The sequence below is a fragment of the Tenebrio molitor genome, unplaced genomic scaffold (genome assembly GCF_963966145.1).
Source record: "Tenebrio molitor unplaced genomic scaffold, icTenMoli1.1 SCAFFOLD_962, whole genome shotgun sequence".
Classification (NCBI taxonomy): domain Eukaryota; kingdom Metazoa; phylum Arthropoda; class Insecta; order Coleoptera; family Tenebrionidae; genus Tenebrio; species Tenebrio molitor.
In genome coordinates this window covers 2352-7072 of record NW_027184314.1, presented here as the reverse complement: position 1 = coordinate 7072, position 4721 = coordinate 2352, and the positions used below count along the sequence as shown (strand labels likewise).

Below are 4721 nucleotides of genomic sequence, written 5' to 3'. Positions count from 1 at the left end.
CTGCAGCTGGCCATCAGAAACGACGAGGAATTGAACAAACTCCTGTCCGGAGTTACGATCGCCCAAGGCGGTGTCTTACCCAACATTCAGGCCGTACTTTTACCCAAAAAAACCGAGAAGAAACCTTAAACGAACGATCGATCCATCTCCGTGGCGAAAACTCAAAATATCGGCCCTTCTCAGGGCCACTATAGCTTTTTTTTTTCGTAAAATGACCGATGCATCTTTTCTTTTTGTATTATTATCATTTACGACTGCAATGCCAAAAGGAAAGCAAGGGGTGTTTACGATCTTGGTACATTTATCAGGTAGTCAGTTAGTAATAATTGTCCGTTGTTTCTCGAAAGAACATCATGTTTCTTTTTTTTCCTCTTATTTTTATTTTGTGGTTCTGAAAAGAACCGATTTTGTATTTCGTATTTTATTCTGGTTTTCTCGAACGGTGAAGAGCGCCAGGAAATTAACCTCCGAAACCGTAGAGGGTGCGTCCTTGACGTTTCAAAGCGTAGACGACGTCCATCGCTGTCACGGTTTTACGTTTGGCGTGTTCCGTGTAGGTGACGGCATCTCGGATGACATTTTCCAAGAACACTTTCAGGACTCCGCGAGTTTCTTCGTAGATCAAACCGGAAATACGTTTCACGCCGCCACGACGAGCCAATCTTCTGATAGCGGGTTTCGTGATGCCCTGGATGTTGTCACGCAGGACTTTGCGATGACGCTTCGCTCCTCCTTTTCCCAATCCTTTGCCTCCTTTACCGCGACCGGTCATCTTTTCAGATTATTTCAACTGACACAAAATACCTGCACACCTCGTCCCTAGGAAGTCAACTACCGCAAAATTTCAACTAACGGAGCCTTATATAGATTCAACGGTTCACCATCGACCAATCGACGAAGTCAGCCGTTGACTTTGTTCACGTATAAAAGTACAATTTAATATGGCGGAATTTTTAGTACCCGTTTACCTTTCGACGCGTGCACGTCTAACGATCGTCAGAGTCGATTTTAATAATTGTCAGTTTTGTTTTTCATTCGTTTCATTCGAAATGGCCAGGACCAAGCAGACCGCACGCAAGTCCACCGGAGGAAAAGCCCCCAGGAAACAACTGGCTACCAAAGCGGCCAGGAAAAGCGCTCCCGCCACTGGCGGCGTCAAGAAGCCCCACCGTTACAGACCTGGTACCGTGGCTCTGCGTGAGATCCGTCGTTACCAGAAAAGTACCGAGTTGCTCATCCGCAAGCTTCCCTTTCAACGTTTGGTGAGGGAGATCGCTCAGGATTTCAAAACCGATTTGCGCTTCCAAAGCTCCGCCGTGATGGCCCTCCAGGAAGCGAGCGAAGCTTACTTGGTCGGTCTGTTCGAGGACACGAATTTGTGCGCCATCCACGCCAAACGTGTAACCATCATGCCAAAGGACATCCAACTTGCCAGACGTATTCGGGGTGAACGCGCTTAAATTTTTCCACATCGTGTTTCGGAAGAACAACACGAAACACGAATTTTATAACAAAAAAATCGGTTCTTTTCAGAACCTCAAACTTTACAGGCAAAAAAAAAAATATATCGCCCTTCAACCGGAAATGAATAAAATAAAAATGTCAATAATCGGTCGGTCCTCTCGATTCGGGTTGGGTTGCGGTCGTTCGTAAAATTTTATTGCATCCTGTCATCACCTACCTGCCAGCTGATGCTATCTATTTTATTTGGTTTCGCCGTAAGGATAGTTTTATTTCTTTTTTTCGTCGTAGATTATCGTGTGGCCCTGAAAAGGGCCATTTGTGCGTGCCCCGTTGCCGGTAGTACGATGATGACGTCGGAACGAGGCACAGCCGAACGAACATGAGTCGAGTATCCATCCACGTTTCTCACTTTTTCCTCTTCGGCGAAGCGGCCTTTTTCACCTTGACAGGAATGGCTTTGGCTGTCTTGGGTTTGGGTGCTTTGGGTTTTTTAGTCGGACCAGCCTTGTTAGATTTCTTCGCTTTGGAAGGCGATCGGGGTTTCGGGGCGGCTCTAGTTTTCTTTTCTGCCGAGGAGGCGGCCGATTTCTTGGCTTTCGCTGCGGCGGCGGAGGCAGCGACGGCGCTCTTCTTTTCGGCAGCAGTCTTCTTCGCTTTGGGGGAGGCTTGTTTTTTGGCTGTCTTCGAGGAAGCCTTGTCGGAAGTCGTCGCGACGGCGGTACGTTTGGCGGATGATTTTTTCGTCTTGGATGCGGCGGACGAAGCGGGTTTCCTCTTGTCGGAGGCGGAGGCGACTTTGGCACCACCGGAGGTGGACGAGGCGAGCTTGAACGAACCCGACGCGCCCTTACCTTTCGTCTGAACCAGAGATCCCGACGCCACGGCGCCTTTCAGATATTTCTTGATGAAAGGGGCGACCTTTTCGGCGTCGACTTTGTAATTTGCGGCGACGAACTTCTTGATGGCCTGAAGAGACGATCCTCCGCGTTCCTTGAGTCCCTTGATGGCGTTGTTTACCATCTCGGATGTCGGAGGATGGGACGGTTTCGCCCTGGGATTTTTCGCTTTTTTCTCTTTCTTCGCGTGGGATTGAGGGGTGGCAGCGGAACCGGTGGTGACCGATGATGCTGTTTGATTTTCGACGTCGGCCATCTTTCACGTTAAAACGTTAAAAGTTAATAATAATTATTGAAAAAACACTTGCTCACACACGTACACTTCGAGCACCTCGTGAACGAGAATTGAACAAAAAAATTTTCTAAGTCTTTATAAAATAGTCGCCACTGCGGACGGAAGACTGAACGCGCACCGCGTCCGCCGTCGAAGAAATTGCAGGCCTCGGAATCGTTGCCCGCGTGATGGCATCGTCCTCTTTCCTCGATCACCATCGCCACCGTGTGATCAAGCTGGCCGAACTCGGTTTCCGAAGTTTCCCTGGAGATAGCGAAGTTCGTCTCGGAACGTCGGTGGGTTTCGAATCAGGTACACGCCCCTCCAACCACCAGCCCTAAATCCGGGTCGTCACGGTTTCGATTCGGGACCGACGGTTTACGTCGGCGGTGCGGGGTAGACGCGTCGATTCCGGGAATCCATATTTCGTTCGCCGAAATATTGGTCCATCTCTTCCCGGAATACCGCGCCACCTTCTCGATTTTACGACATCTTCGCGTCGCCAAACGCTTCCGAAACGGTCGAAGCACAGAAAGGACCTGGTGTTCGAACCGAGGCAATTCCGACAACAGGATGCCGCGAACCGCCTCTCCGACGTTCAGGTCGATCGTTTTCGGCGGAAGTTGAAACGGGACGAGTCGACGACGGGTCCCGTTGCCGTCCGGACCCTTCGGGACGGCCGAAAGTCCGTCGAGAGGATCATCCGAAAGGAGACGGTCTTCATCGTCCGACCGATGCCGCACCTACGAGTTTTCCGATATTTTCTTCGACGGATCTTCAGGTTTTCTTCCTTTCTTCCGTCTTTCTCTCTTCGTAATTTCGTGTCCGACCTGCGTCGTCCGAAGTCGGGGTGAAGATCGAAGAAAAAACGCCAAAAATAACAACTCGTCAGCCACGCACACCGCGTTCGAATGTCTAACGGTCCAACTTGGATTTTCGAAGATCGCCGAATCCGAGGGACGATAAATAATAATAATAATAATAATAATGGTAATAAATAATAATGTTAATAATAATAATAATGATATGATGATTATAACGATAATTATTATAGATAGGTAAATAGAAACACAGGTCTCCTCTCGAAAATCGGAACTTCCTGATATTACTTACATATTTCGGTCGATCCAAATGTGGGAATCTCGTCGTCGTCGGAGCAAGCAGCGCGGTAGGTGGGGTGAAATTCTGGATTTTCCACCGCCGCCGGCGGTCGAAAAATGTGCGACGCGGGAGATCGCCAGTCCGTCTAGTAGTCTCTCTTGTCGTTAGAGCGTGACGTGGTGGTTGTTGTGGGATTTCCCGTTAGTTCGGTCCGACGTCGGTCGTCAGAGGGTAAGTGCATACGGAAACGAAACGCATCGCGTTTTGATGTTCATATTCGTGCATCGGAATGTTAAAAGCAATATATTTTACACCAACGATCACACCTAAACACCACGGCAACGGCCATACCACGTTGAAAAGCACCGGTTCTCGTCCGATCACCGAAGTTAAGCAACGTCGGGCGCGGTCAGTACTTGGATGGGTGACCGCTTGGGAACACCGCGTGCCGTTGCCCCCCAACACTTTTTGTTTTTTTTTGAAATCCATAGCAACCACCGAACCGATTTGTTTTTCGTGCAGGTATTCGGAAACATGCACAGACCCGTATCATGTAGATTCATAGCTTTAAGTACTAGATAATTAAGAAAACAATTTTTTTTGTCGATTAATTGTAAACAATTGCAGAATAAAAACTCGTCAAACGGTAAAGGTTGTCGTTCGATCACCGAAGGTAAGCCACGCGGGCAGCGGTCAGCACTTGGACGGGTGACCGGTTCATTATATTCCTTCCGTGAGTTTAACAAAGATAACATATGCAAATGTCGTAAGTGCGACGAGGAAGACGGCGATCTTTTAATGTAAAAAAAATATATATTAGGTTACGCGTACATGCCACTTTGACTGCTGCTTTATTTTTTTGGTTTTTAAATAATTAGAGATCTGAATTCAACATATCAGTTCTATGTTATAATGGACAGACAATGTTGTATTCTTGGCCCCTAACACGTTAAGACCAACATAAAAACTAGAATAACTTACCATTC

General features: G+C 47.9%; 1 non-coding gene across 1 annotated transcript; it reads left to right on the top strand.

The window, feature by feature from the left end:
- The first annotated feature begins 4072 nt into the window (after positions 1-4072).
- On the top strand, positions 4073-4192 carry LOC138141131 (5S ribosomal RNA). The gene has a single exon (XR_011163015.1). It is a non-coding gene; the product is annotated as a 5S ribosomal RNA (ribosomal RNA).
- The last annotated feature ends 529 nt before the right edge of the window (positions 4193-4721 follow it).